General features: G+C 45.9%; 1 protein-coding gene across 2 annotated transcripts in view; it reads right to left on the reverse strand.

Annotated features, from left to right (window-relative positions):
- pkig (protein kinase (cAMP-dependent, catalytic) inhibitor gamma) overlaps positions 1-14,831 on the reverse strand; it is a 31,582-nt gene that overhangs the window by 4,909 nt on the left and 11,842 nt on the right. Inside the window, exon 1 of one of the 2 annotated variants that reach the window (XM_061845812.1) lies at positions 54-209. The exons of the other annotated variant lie outside the window; for it this stretch is intronic. The gene's annotated coding sequence lies outside the window, so the exon portion shown is untranslated. Of the gene's footprint in view, positions 1-53; positions 210-14,831 lie in introns of those variants that run through there. 2 annotated transcript variants of the gene reach the window in all.

Consider the following 14,831-nt stretch of genomic DNA (forward strand, 5'->3'; position numbering starts at 1 on the left):
TCACGGAGGAGAAGAAAGCGGGAAAAGACGGAAGAAACCTCGCTGGAACGAACCGTCCGCTTTCAACGGCGGGTATCCTGGTTCGGGTGACGGGGCAGACCACGCCCCGGGCTGGTCGCCGGTCCGTCGCAGGGCACCTGTTCAAACAAACCTCGGCGAAAAACGCTCTCGGATCTCTTCGCGCGATTAGCTTGCGGCGGTAACTGCTCGAGATTGTCGCCCCTGCGGTGTCGCGCTCTGAAGATGCGAGAGGGAGGCGTGACCTCTGACCACTTTGCAGTCGGTCCCGGCGATAAAACACGCAGCGACTCGACATCTGAGCGGTGATGAATCTGCGGCGGCGGCCGTTAGCGAGACTAGTGAGGAAGCAACGGGGACGGATAAAATAAAAATGAGCCGGCAGACGCGGTTACGACACGCTGACCCCCCGAGGGAAGGGGGGGGGGGGTCAGGCTGTTCCCAGACACATTCGCTCACGTTCCCTTTGGAACGCAAAACCGTCAGCTCGCTTGTTTTCTTTCTCGACTGACCGGTGCCACGGAGGTCACGCACATGAAGGCCGCTTTGTTCGGGGAAAGGGACATTTTTGCAGTGGGAGAACCCGGCCTTGCATTGGAATCCTCTGCAAAAATCGGCCAAGTCCACATAATTGGTGCAATAATTCCAGATTTTGCGCTTTTAACCCTGCGGTTTATGCGGTGATGTGGCTAATTTTTATGCATTTTTTCGAACGGCGGCAAAGGGGCACTCGAGCAGAAAAGGTAAGAGTGAGACCGGCGGAATATATGTACCGAGGAAGTCATTTTTAACAGTGTTTTTTTTTTTTTTTGTTTTTTTTTGCGTTAGCGCTTTGCCGCTCTATGTCTCAGTGATTTTTGCTGGTATGTTTTTTTTTTTTTTTAACCGGCCCTGTTAGCACTGCGCTAGCATTAGCGCTGTGCCGCTGTGTGTCTCAGTGATTTTTACCAATATGTATATTTTTTTTAACTGACCCTGTTAGCGCCACGCTGCCAGTAGCACCACGCTAGCATGTTCATCTCAGTGATTTAGTTTTTTTTTTTTAAACAGCCCTGTTAGTGCTGTGCTAATGTGTTGCTACCGTGTAGCTGCCGCTGCCGTTTTTACTTTTACCGGTATGTTTTTTTTGTTTTGTTTTTTTTACCAGCCTTGTTCGTGCTACCGTGTTGTTGCTATGTTATGCTAAGCTAAAAACTATTAAAACTTTGAAATGTATATATAAATAGGGGCAATTTAGAATGACCAATGAATGATGCATGTTTTTGGGACGTGGGAGGAAACCGGAGTGCCCGGAGAAAACCCACAGAGGCAGGCCAATTTAGAGTGTCCAATTAAGGTCGCGTGTTTTTGGGGATTTATGTACCACTAGAGGGCAACCTGCTTACTACTTGTGATGCTCGTACCGCATTTTGAGAACTAACATGTAAAATTGCAGTTACTTGCTTTAAACGGACCTCATTTAGCTGGTACAGGTACTTTTCCCTCACTCCGGTTTCTCGGATCACTCCATTGCACAGGTGTCAAACTCAAGGCCCGTGGGCCAGATCCGGCCCGACGCGTGATTTTATGTGGCCCGCGAAGCCAAATCTAGAGTTGCCATTTCCATGATTCTTGTAAAAATCTGTAGCAAGATTTCAAATTGATCAAGTTGAGACATTCCAAGCATTACAAGATAGTTGAAAAACACGTTACCCTGATTTCTGATTCGGATTCTGGTTCATAAATTGATTATGTAAACACGATGGGACGATTAAACATTTTTATTTTTCCGCAGTCAAAACGGCCCCTCTGAGGGAAACCCGAACTACAACGTGGGCCGCGAGAAAAATGACTTTGACACCCCTTTTTCCAGCCCTGAAATGGTCGTACTGAGAGCGCAGCACACGCTATCGCTTGTGTTAGCGTCGCAGATGGCAACGGCAAGCTTGTTCACAGCGGGAGCGCTGACGGGATCCCACAATGGAGACTCACACGCTAGTTCCAGTTCCAACAGACGGCGAATGCCACTTCCTGTCTGAAACAGAAGTTTAAGAATCACACGACCCTCACGTGACTTGAGGACATTGTCCCGCTTCGACTTTGTTTGTTTGTTTTTTCACCGCAACAGCTCTGACGAAGGCGATAAAAAACCCGCAGCGCTGCGCCTCCGGTGCTGTTTATCTTTTCCACTCGACTGGTCCAGTTGGTACGTGGCTTATGGGAGTTCCCACCTAACCGCCATCTGTGTGGACAATTAGTCACCTCGCCCGCTCACGTGGATCAAATCCGACCACGAGATCACAAGCGGGTTTCCACGGAAGGCTGACTACGATGTTGTCCCGCCGTTTAACTGTGGCAGATAATGAAAAATACTTTACAAAGGCAGCTCAACCGATAAGATACCATTCAAATTACAACATTTGTATCAAACCCCCAGGGACAAAAAAAAATGAATACAATGATGCCTTGATATGAGTGACTCATTTTTCAAGATTTTTGCTGTAACTTGCGGGGGCAAACTTGAGATACTAGCGCCGTATGGTGGACACTTACGCAACAACAAGCAGCAGGTTGGCAGATTAATTGTCAGCCGGCGGGATGAAAAAAATACAAATGAAAAAAAATATATAAATATAAACATAAAAAAAAAATTGAAAAAAAAGGGCTAAAAAAAAGTCTAAACGTTCATTTTAAATAACCACATAGCCTTCAAGTCTGCTAACTTGATGCTAATTCCAACAATGGGAAATTCCATATAACATAATTTTTTCCACACGCTTTCAACCCTGCGGTTTCTGCGGCGACGCGGCTAATTTGTCCATTTTTTTCCCCAACAGCCGCAAGGGGGAACTCGGGCGGAAAAGGTGGGAGTGAGACCGGTGGAATATATGTGCAGAGGAAGTGACTTTTACCGGCCCTGTTAGCGGTGCGTTGGAGTTAGCACTGTGCTAGCGTGTAGCTGCTATGTCACTGGCGAGTCTCAGTGATATTTACCGGTAAGTTTAATTTTAACCGGCCGTGTTAGCACGGCGCTAGTGTTAGCGCTCTCTTTAGCGCGGCGCCAGCATTAGCACTCGCGTTAGCGTGGCGCTAGCGCAGCACTAAACACTTTGTGTGCCGTCTTTGTAAATATCTCGTGTTTCAATGTGGGCACTTGCGGCTTCTACGCAGCTGCGGCATTATGCATGTACCAAATGGTATTTCCTTTACAAATGTACTGGGTGAGGCTTATAACCAGGTGCGCTCGGTAGGCCAGGAAAACGGTAGATTGGTGGTGTTATGGCCTTTTGAGGAATAAATATTTGAACACAACCAATGGAGCAACACATGGAGACAGATACTAAGCATACTCACAGGCATATTTTTTTTATATTGCTGTTTTAATGTAAGTTTTAATGTCAAGTCTCTATGGAAGTAAATTAGTGCCACGAAGATTTTGAATTTTAAATTTTCAAAACTTGCTACAATTCGCTGTCTGATATTCACCGTCTGTGCCACCAGGCAGGGTTACTCCAGGTCAGAATGGAAACCCGGCCAATCGCAGTTACGCTTTCTTAGTCACGTGACGTTACATACTAAGAAGACAGCGAATTGTGGCCGGTTGGATTTCAGACAGCGTATTGTAGAAACTATTGAAAATATGATCACTTTACATTTCAAATTCAAATCCCGGCAGCACTAATTTACTTCCATAAGTGTCCATGCATATCTGTATGTCTCACATACTGCCCTCTGGTGGCAAAGGTGCGCACAGCAGAAGGAGCAACATAACCATCGAATTGAAGCAAAAAGTAACAAAAACAGATTAATTATTTCCACTTTTTTTCCGATCACTGCGTGTTTTTATAAACTACAATATGCAGAGTGCTATTACTCCTCGCTAAAATACACATTTCTGTACGTGCGCATTCAAAAAAAATTGGGAGGGGGGTGTGGTCGTGATCATGGCATTTCTATTCATTTCAAAGTCGAAAGATGATTTGAGAAGTATTTTACGAGTTTGGTCAGTGAACAAATTAAACATCGAGAGCCCACGGCACCAAAAATACAATACAGAAAATGTATGTACCATATTTTCCGCACCCAAAAGCCTTTAAATTTTGTCAAAAGCCGAAGGTGCGCCTTACGTATGGATCAATATTGAGCCTAATGGATGCATAACGTGACCCCAGTCTCTACTCTAGCGTCTATTCTATGCGCCTTATAATGCGGTGCGCCTTATACATGGGGGGAAAAGTTTTAAAATAGGGCATTCATTGAAGGTGCGCCTTATAGTGCGGAAAATACGATGGTTTAAATATAAATATAATACAAATATGAATCAGTCTAGTCACTTTCACAGGCTACATTCGAGCAGGAGGCTAATTGCTACCCCATTGGAGTCTTTGACGCCTGCTTTGTGCGAGAAAACTTTCTCGTTACTGAACGGTTTTGTTTACGTTCATCTCCGATTTATGAGCTGAAAAAATAAAAATCATGAATGATCGTGATTTCAGCTCACTAATAACCCAATTTATCGACTTTCGACTCGTCTGGCGCTGCGACGAAATGATGAATCAAAACGCCGTCACGCTAACAAGCGCAAAACACTCATTTGCAGTCGCTTAGCACTCGTGGTTGTTTACAACGACAGATACCAAAATTGACAATGGGTAAGCTCCCAAAAAAGATACTAGTAGTCTATCTTGGCTTGTAATACCGTTTTATTCTGAAAGTAACGTTGAGTCACTTGCAGTGTTGACACGATGCTTGTGCCAGAGGGCTTCGACTGAGCTAAGTTTCTAAATTTGTTGTAGCGGTACACACGCCTGCCTTTGGTGCGGGCGGCGTGGGATCGATTCCCGCTCAGTCATGGTGTCGATATCTCCCCTGTGACTGACTGGCGAGCGGTTCAGGGCGTCGTCCGCCTTACGTCCGAAGCTAGCTGGGGTAGGCTCCGGCTTTTTCGCAACCCTGGTGAGGATAAGCAGCTTGGGTAATGACAAGACAATGACTCACCAATGGGAGGTAGAATGTGTGTGTTTAGAATGACACCGCAACATCTCAGGGGAAGAAGAAATTTCCCTTTACCAATGTGAAAATTATTAGGGTACCAACTATCAAAGAGTACTAGTCGAAGTTTTTCAACATTGTTCTAGTATTACGGTAGCAACTGTAATTGTAACTGTATCATATAGAGCTCGTGCACGTGACATCAATATCCCAAGAAGTATTTATAATGCCATGTTGGCTCATTTGAGAATAATGCATGTTCAAAAAAAAAAAAAAAAAAGTCTCTCGCAGACGTTTACGGAGGTCAAGTGTGGCCGCAATACGCTTTCGTGTACGGAGGAGATGACTCACTTTTTTTTTTACAATCATAGTTAATGAATGCGAGTTTGTGTAAAACCAGGGGTCATTTATTGAAATATTGGTATTTGTATTGAATACTAGCCGAAAACACCAATGGATTCTAGCAAAGGTTAACATGTGGCCGAACACGCTTCCGTATGCACGAGTCACTTTTTGGGATTTATTCCTGATGAGAACAGATCCAGCAACAAAGTATTCGTATGCGTCCAGACTTTTATACGATTTCAAACTCTACCATGTAAATCTTGACGACTTACTCGCCAGATCCACGTGTCCAAGACAAGCGGAAGCGGGTTCACGGTCCAATTTCTTATCGGCCAAAACATCGACGTCGGCATTAAATACAGGTCCTCAATGCCGAGTTTATCTAATTTTCCCACGTACCGTCATTTATTGTCACGTTCTAAATGTCTAACGTTATCGGACAAGAATCTGGGCGTCGTCCTACAAGACATATTTCCGTGTCGTCTCCAACCGACTTAGCATCGAGCGGCAATACGGCGACGTAAACCAAAGTCACGTGATTTTATGACGTAGGTACACGAGCTCTACTGTACCGTATTGGGATGGGATTGTACAGTCGTGGCACCTTTTTTTCAACAGTGACGTGCGTCCGAGTGGTTCGGGAGGGCGATGCCTTGCTCAAGGACACCTCAACAGTCCTTGGTGCTCGTTTTAGACACCTACAAGTATGCCTTCAGCTCCTACATTAGAGATTGACGTAAACAAAAACCCGCTTTCTGGCAAGGAGCTACTGCTCGGGTGTTAAAAGTGGTACCAGTACCCAATGACAGTCACGTTTTTGCTTTACATCAAATTCAATGACCAACTTCATATCGTTTAAGTCCAGTCCAGTCTTCGTACTGACATGCAAAAATAAATGTTCCCTGCAGGAAAATGAGGTGTCCAGGGTTACTTCGGCGCAAGCAACAACAAACCGGCAGCACCACAATACTTTCCGCACAGTAGTCCCCTCTCCTCTCAAGCCGCACTTCAACGCGGTCTGGGCACCGGCTATTCACAGGGTGTCAGCAGCTGCTTGGCCGATAGCAAGCCCGGTCCAAACACAAGGGATCTGTATTTCCTTGCCGGAACAGTTGCAGGCTTCTTGATAAATCATTTAAAGTCCCCCCCCCCCCCCACTCCCAGTCAGCTGTGGTGCATATACCGGCACCCGCTCCTTCCTGGTGGCTGAGTGTGAAGGCCTGACATCACTTACTGAGATGAAAATTGACAAAGAGCACTAGCCTGGTTAGCTAACTAGCTACAGTAGCCATTTTCGCAAGATACGCAAACATATGCCAGTCACTCACATTTGAAAAATATACTGGTGTGGTCAGTCATGCCCGCAGATATAAAGTTGCCGGTGTGGTCCACCAGTCATTCCCGCAGATATAAAGTTGCGGGTGTGTGTGTTCTGTTTATAATTATGAGTGTACCCTTTTAAGAGCGGGGGGGGGGGAACAGAAATAATGCGTGTGGCGGTTGATTCAGTTTTCGAACAAATCGGTTTTCCAACCGCCTTCTAGAACGGATTGCGGTCGAGAACCGAGGCTGTACTGTATGAGTGTACCCCTTTAAGAGCGGAGGGGGGCGGTGTCAGGTAAACCAGGAAGTAGAAGAAGGCTAAGCAGAGACCGTGTGCTTTAGGCTGTGGTACACTGGGCTGGATCGGCTTTCGTGTGCGCTGGGAGTGTGCGACAAGTGCGCAATTGCGCAGCTGAGAGGGAACGTTGGTCAAGACTACACAAAATAAGCGACGCCTTTCAATATCTATGTATTTCTATTCGTAAAAAATTTTACACGCGTGACACAAATACAACAAAACTGTTTACAGTGTTGTAAAATCTTCTTGAGCGACACAAGCGCGATACTTTCTACCAGCCGGGTTCTACTGCAGTCTTAAAATCAGCCCGCCGAGCTCGTCTGCGGGAAGGCATCGTGAACAGCTGAGGAACAGACACTGAAAAGCCCGACCAAAACCATTAGCATCAGCTCCCGCGGAAATGACTTGAGTGAAGCGACCAAAGTCCGCTACTTCAGAGGACGACGTCGATCTCAAAAATCAATCGGGCTGCTGCGGCTCTTTAGAACACAACTCAGAGCTCTGCGTGGGTTTTCTCCGGGAATTCCGGTTTCCTCCCACATCCCCAAAACATGCAGACTCTAAATTGCCCCAAGGTGCGATTGTGAGTGCGGCTGTTTGTCTGGATGTGCCCTGCGATTGGCTGGCGACCAGTTCAGAGTGTACCCGGGCTCCTGCCTGATGACAGCTGGAATTGGCTTCAGGACTCCCCGCGACCCTTGTGAGGATAAACAACTAAGAAAATGGATGGATGGAAACACCAAAGGGCATGAAAAAAAGTCACCCAAAAAATGTAACCGGGAGGACGAAACAGCCTATGATGTCATGATGCCCCCCCCCCCCCCCCCAAAAAAAAACTCATCAGGCCTATTTTGACTTCAAAATGGCGAATTTTGCCAAAAGGGGACTGACTGTTTTGGAAGTATGCGTTTACATTTCTGAATATTACCACGCATCAGGAGTCCATAATGCTATTAATTCAATAGTCCCACTGTTGCTAGCGTTTCACGTTTGGAATCACAGGGACGGACGGCGTCACTGTTTTTAACTCGACAAGACATTTCGACGTCAACAAAAGTTGCGCTCCAAATCCCTGTGGCAGTCTCTGATACTCTAAATGGGAAGGGTTGGATCAGGACGAGCATCCGGCATAACAAACGAAAAAAACAAGTGAACCGCAAAAGTCGGAAATGTGACGCACTGTGGCGAGCGCTCCCATGGGAAAATCCAAAATGGAAGCTCAAAACTAACGTTCACTGGATTGTATAATTACGACAAAGACCGTGGAGGAAAATATCACGTCTGTATGCTGGAGTGGTTTTAAGAAGCCGGTGGAAATCCTAACTGGATGATCTTTTGTGGTCAAACTGTTCCTGTGTTTATACTATGATTGCCTCGGGATTCTGGGAATCCCCCAGTTCGCATTAGGCTATGTGTGTCAAGCCCGAACAGGTGTCTTAACTCGGCCTCCGGGTTCTAGAGAATTCCCCAGCAGGCACCGCAATCAAGGTTGTTTTCGACTGGACCTGGTTTAGTGAAAACAACCTCCATCATAACGCAAAAACTAACAAATAATAGATAGTACAAGTGATATAAGGAGGGAATGACAAACGGCTAACAATTGCTACGGTGGAAATAAGATATGAAAATATATCCCGCAAAAGAGGGAAATGAAGGATACTGGAATCCTTCATTTTCTTCACATCGCCCTTATCGTCACTTGGAACGTTTTCTGAGTACCGTAATTTCTGGACTATAAACCGTGGCTGTTTTTTCCACACGCTTTCAACCCTGCGGTTTGTGCGATGATCCGGCTAATTTGTGCTAACGGCCGCGAGGGGGCACTCGAGCAGAATGTATGTTTCGAAGAAATGACTTTTACCGGCCATGTGAGTTAGCGTTAGCACTGTGCTAGCGTGTTGCCGCTGTGTTACCGGCGTGTCTCAATGATTTTTACCGGTCGCTTTTTAACCGGCCCCGTCAGCGCCGTGCTAACGTTAGCGCAAGCGTTAAACTTTCTGTATACCGTCTTTGTAAATATCTCGTGTTTCAATGTGGGTTTTTGCTATGCTATAAGATAAGCTAAGGTAATAAAACTTTGAAAACTCTTTCTGTGTACAGTCTTTGCAAATATCTCCTGTTTCAATGTGTATACTTGCAGCTTTTACACGGCGCCGGCATATGTATGTACCAAATGGTATTTCCTTTACAAATGCACTCGGTGAGGCTTATACACAGGTGCGCTCTGTAGGCCGGAAATTACGGTAAAAGGTTAGTGGCAGATACGATACAGGATCTTTGCACCTGTTTCGCACCAAATCATCATCCATTCATCCATTTTCTGTTTCATTTCATCAAAAAAATTGTTTCACGAGTGGGCTGGCGTCTATCCCAGCTACATTTTGGCCAGAGGTGGGGGACATTGCGCCATTTTCAAACAAACATTTTCAGTGCATGAAGTATTGAACACTTCATATCACTTTTTTTACTTTTTAATTTGTACATTTTGGTTCATGTCCCAAAGTTACATTTTGTTACAGTGTATTTATTCTAATTGTACTACAAATACTCCATCTCTCAGTGCCAAAGTATTGTGCTTTGTAACATATTCTTGGTTTTAACACCAAAAATTAAAACAATTCTGATCACACATTCATACGTGCGTATTGTTTTTTTTTTTTTTTTTACTTTGGGCTTTAAGGCTCAATTGAGGAAATTGCAAATTGATATTTCATTGCGTTAATTGAAATTGTATGTATCAGCACGGGGCAGCACGGTGGCTCAGCTGGTAATTTCTGGCATTTCTGAGGTCCCGGGTTCAATCCGGGACCCGCCTGTGTGGAGTTTGGATGTTCTCCCCGTGTGGCTTTTCTCCGGGTGGGCACTCCGGTTTCCTCCCACCTCCCAAAAACACGCAACACTAATTGGACACCCTAAATTGCCCGTAGGTGTGATTGTGAGTGCGGCTGTTTGTCTCCATGTGCCCCGCGATTGGCTGGCGACCAGTTCAGGGTGTACCCCGCTTCCTGCCCGTTGACAGCTGGGATAGGCTCCAACACTCCTCACAACCCTTGTGAGGATAAGCGCAAAGAAAATGGATGAAGTGAAATTCTCTTGGAAATCATTGCTCAACTCTAATCTTAACGATATAAAACAGCAAATAATTCGGCATGTTTGTGGGTTGCATTATTTTTTTTTGTGAGGTCTGCTTGATATGTAGTATATTTTTTTATTTTTTGCACAATGGATATATCATAAGCACGAGTGGTATCGATATCACAGAGCAGTCATACAGGTAGCGGTCTGAAAAATAGAGATATCAAATATGGCTAATTATACGTCAAGACACCACGAAATACAAGTCTGAGGCGAATTTGTGCACACGTTTGAGGCTGTGCGCATCATTTTCCCGATTAAAAATGTTGAGGAAAAATTATATTTAACATACATGGTACAGCATTCGGTTTGAATGACGAAAGCCTCAAATGATTGACATCAACGATGTAAACGTCTGACCAGGACTGCATATTTGAATCCCAATAAGTGACGACGCGGGTGTGATATTTCCCACCCCCCTGCCCGTCTTTTTTATCCACTTTAATTCGGCCGCAAGGTTGCGCCGGGTTCTATTTCCGTCCACACATCCTCAGCGGGGAAGCAGGTGGCTTGTTTGCCGGCGTTGTTTACGCCCAATCCTTCTCCCGGGCTCTGGATTTGGTGCACGCACGCGGCTGAGCCGGGCGCCTCGGCCTGATTAGGCAGCGGAAAAAGGGGAGGATCATTTGATGAGTGCGAGGAACGGATTACAAATAGACACCCCCCCCCGCCCCCACAAAAAAAAAAAAAAAAAACAGGATACTATTGAAGGAAAATGACAGCGAGCTAAAGAGAGAGACCCGGTGCACGTTGATCACGCTAGCTCCATTTCCCCTCGCTCCGTTTGCCGTTTCCACCGTCGTCGCCGTTTGACTAAAGATCCGGCGGCGCCGTAATTCTCCGGACTTGCTCAGACGACGACGAACGGCGGCGGAAAAGCCGTTAAAAGCCGGAAACTCAATTAGTCTAACCTCTGTCGTTTGTTACGCCGCGCCGAGTCGCCTCGCTCAAGCTGCGTGATCAGACTTTGCTGCCTTGTGCCGCGGAAGATAAGGAGCGGCGTGTGATTAGATTTGCGGGGTTAAAAGCGGGGAGGGGTGGTGGGGGGGGGGGCATTTGGGGGAACTTTCACCCCCCAAGCAAACTCTAATCAGCATTTGTCTCATGGCAAGATATTAAAACCATCATCCGTCATCCATCAATGCATGCATGTATTTTCTGACCCGCTTATCCTCACGAGGGTCACGGGATTGCTGGAGCCAATCCCGGCTTTCAGCGGGCAGGAGGCCCTGAACTGGTCGCCAGCCAATCGAAGGGCACATGGAGACAGCAGACAATCACACTCACAATTACATCAAGGGTCAATTTAGAGTGTCCAATTCATCCATCCATTTTCTTTGCCACTTATCCTCACGAGGGTCACGGGGGTTGCTGGAGCCAATCCCGGTTGTCATCAGGCAGGAGGCGGGGCACACCCTGAACTGGTCGCCACCCAATCACAGGGTACATGGAGACAGACAACAGTCACACAATCACACCTAGGGGCACTTTAGAGTATCCAATTCATCCATCCATCCATGTTCTCTGCCGCTCATCCTCACGAAGGTCGGGAGATTGCTGGAGCCAATCCCGGCTTTCATCGGGCAGGAGGCCCAGAACTGGTTGCCAGCCAATCGAAGGGCACATCCAGACAAACAGCCGCACTCACAATCGCACCTTGGGGCAATTTAGAGTGCCCATTTCATCCATCCATTTTCTCTGCCGCTCATCCTCACGAGGGTCGTGGTATTGCTGGAGCCAATCCCAGCTGTCAACGGGCAGGAGGCGGGGCACACCCTGAACTGGTCATCAGTCAATCGCAGGGCACATGGAGACAGACACCCGCACTCACAATCACACCTTGGGGCAATTTAGAGTGTCCGATTAGTGTTGCGTGTTTTTGCGATGCGGGAGTAAAACGGAAGGCCCACCCAGAGAAAAGCCACACATGCACGGGGAGGACATGCAAACTCCACACAGGCGTTCCGGGATCGAACCTGGGACCTCAGAACTGTGAGGCTTTACAGCTGCTCATGGTAAATAAAAAAAACAAACAAAAAAAAACAGCGAACACATCAGGGGGGTCTGAATGTTGGCTTGGGTGCCATTTCCAGGATGCAGGCGGTTTTGTTTTGGGGGGAGGTTGTTTTTTTTTTTTGTTCATGAGCCTTCTTGAGAACATCACAAATCCAGACATGCGGCATCCTATTTGCTTTCCTTTGTTTAGGCCTGAAACTAAAATAATGCAATCACCAATTGTTAATTATTTTGCTCTTTTAGGTGATCAATCAGGAAAAAAAAAAATTTACATCCCCTTATTAAAAAAAAAAAAAAAACAAAAAAAAACAGCGAACACATCAGGGGGGTCTGAATGTTGGCTTGGGTGCCATTTCCAGGATGCAGGCGGTTTTGTTTTGTTTTGTTCATGAGCCTTCTTGAGAACATCACAAATCCAGACATGCGGCATCCTATTTGCTTTCCTTTGTTTAGGCCTGAAACTAAAATAATGCAATCACCAATTGTTAATTATTTTGCTCTTTTAGGTGATCAATCAGGAAAAAAAAAAATTTACATCCCCTTATTAAAAAAAAAAAAAAAAAAAAAAAAAACTGGAAATGTTTCCAAATGTACAAGCCAAATGAAACGCCACTTTGGTGCTTAACTTATGAGAAAAAATGAGCAAAACTGTGGTTCATTCTTTTCCAAAGTAATATATTAAATTGGTCAAACACTAAGATAATCATTCTGCTTTTAAGTATTACATAAAACTGAATATTTACTGCGGAGAGGCTGAAATTCTAAGGATTTAGACAATTAAGTAATGCTTCTGAACGATTAATTAAGTTGGCTTTAAATTCAATCATCGATTAGTCAGTGAATCAATTCATTGATGGACGTCTAAATCGGAATGATTGTCATAATCTCATCGAGTGCGTGCAGTATTTATAATTATGGGTGAAAGACGGAAAATGGTGGCGTCCCCTCTTCCGGGTCGGGTATGAGATCCTGCCCCGAGTGGAGGGGTTCAAGTATCTCGGGGGTCTTGTTCGAGAGCGAGGGAAGAACGGAGCGGGAGATCGACAGACGGATCGGCGCAGTGACGCGGACTTTGTATCGGTCCTGGTCTGCTGTGGTAAAGAGGGAGCTAAGTCAAAAAGCGAAGCTCTCAATTTACCCGTTTAACTGCGGGTCTCGACCCGAAGAACAAGATCCCGGAGACAAGCGGCCGAAACGAGGGTGTCCGGGCTCTCCCTTAGAGAACTGGTGAGAAGCTCGGTCCTCCGTGATGGGGCTCAGTGTCGCTGAGAGGAGCCAGATGAGGTGGCTGGGGCGTCTTTCGGACGCCTACCCTGTGAGGCGTTCCGGGCACGGAAAGAGACCCCGGGGACGACCCAGGACACGCTGGAGAGACCATGTCTCTCGGCTAGCTTGGGAACGCCTCGGGATCCCTCCGGAAGCGGTGGAAGAAGTGGCTGGGTATCCCTGCAGAAGCTACTTCATCCCGCAGCCTGACCCAGAAAAGTGGATAGATGGCGGGATGGATGGGTGAAAGACAAAAAGAGGTGATGGACCATATAACGGTGTAAAATTAGGAAGACCCGTGGGTGCCGTCTGAACAAGTTCTAACTTTGCAATGACAGCGTGGCGATAGCCAGGAGACAAGAGGGCAAGAAAGGGGTTGCGGCTGGCGCACTTGGAACGTCGATAAAATGCGTGGATATTTGTCCTAACTTTAAAATTGCGTCCAAAACAATCATAACGTTTTGGGGTTTTTTTTCCCCCCTTACACAGAGTAAACGGAACATATTCAACGGAGTGAATTAGGAGACGTTATCAATGTCAACAGCTTGCCTTGTCGGTATTCACAGTATCGGTCTCAATAAAGCTCGTCCATTTCCCTCTGGGAGTTGGAATAAAAAAGGCCGTTTGAGGAACGTAATAAGACGCTTGAAAGCAGATCGGGGGCCTGAAAATTCCCAAGGTGGAAAGACACAAAGCGCAAAGCGGATCGCGAGCCAATTACTCCCCGTCACGGTGAACCGCTCCTCGCGGCCTCGAGCATTTGAGCATACCTCGTCGCTTTGAATGCTCACTGATCTTAGCACTTTATTTACGTCGAGACGGATTTGGGGTTTTTAAGTCTCGTCTGATTCTCTTAAACGCCCCCCAAAAATCAGCTCACATGAATAGAAAACCCTTAGCATGACATCGTCAGGTTGAGTTAAAAATGCCACTGAAAATTTCTTGTTGTAAAATTCACATTGTTATTTCAAAGTGATCACATTTTCAGTACCTGGATATCAGTTTAACTTTTCTATGTTAACACATTCGCCATACAAGAAAAAATTAAAAAACGCAATATTTTCAGTCTGCTGAGATTCACCTGGCTACAATTCGCTGTCAGAAATTCACCGTCTAAATTCAGGTGGGTGTTGCGTTCTGACCTGGAGTAACCCTGCCTTCTTAAAGTCTATGGAATGTGTAATTTCTAACGCAAATTATCTTCTCTAGATGAAAATATATGTTCAACTGTTCCATAAAATGCATATCCTGTTCGATGTTATTACCCCCCAAAAAAAAATAAAAATCAGTGTTTATGAATTCCGCAAACTTTGACCTAATTTCTGCAATACCTGCAAAACGTCTCATTGAGCGGGCGGACCTCTGACGTCACAAAATCTGGGATGGGCTGTTTTGGAACGACGATAATCTGGGAGTCAATTATATTTGAAGCATTTAGTGCCCAAAACCAAAGGACAGG

The sequence above is a fragment of the Syngnathoides biaculeatus genome, chromosome 2, assembly GCF_019802595.1.
Source record: "Syngnathoides biaculeatus isolate LvHL_M chromosome 2, ASM1980259v1, whole genome shotgun sequence".
NCBI lineage: Eukaryota > Metazoa > Chordata > Actinopteri > Syngnathiformes > Syngnathidae > Syngnathoides > Syngnathoides biaculeatus.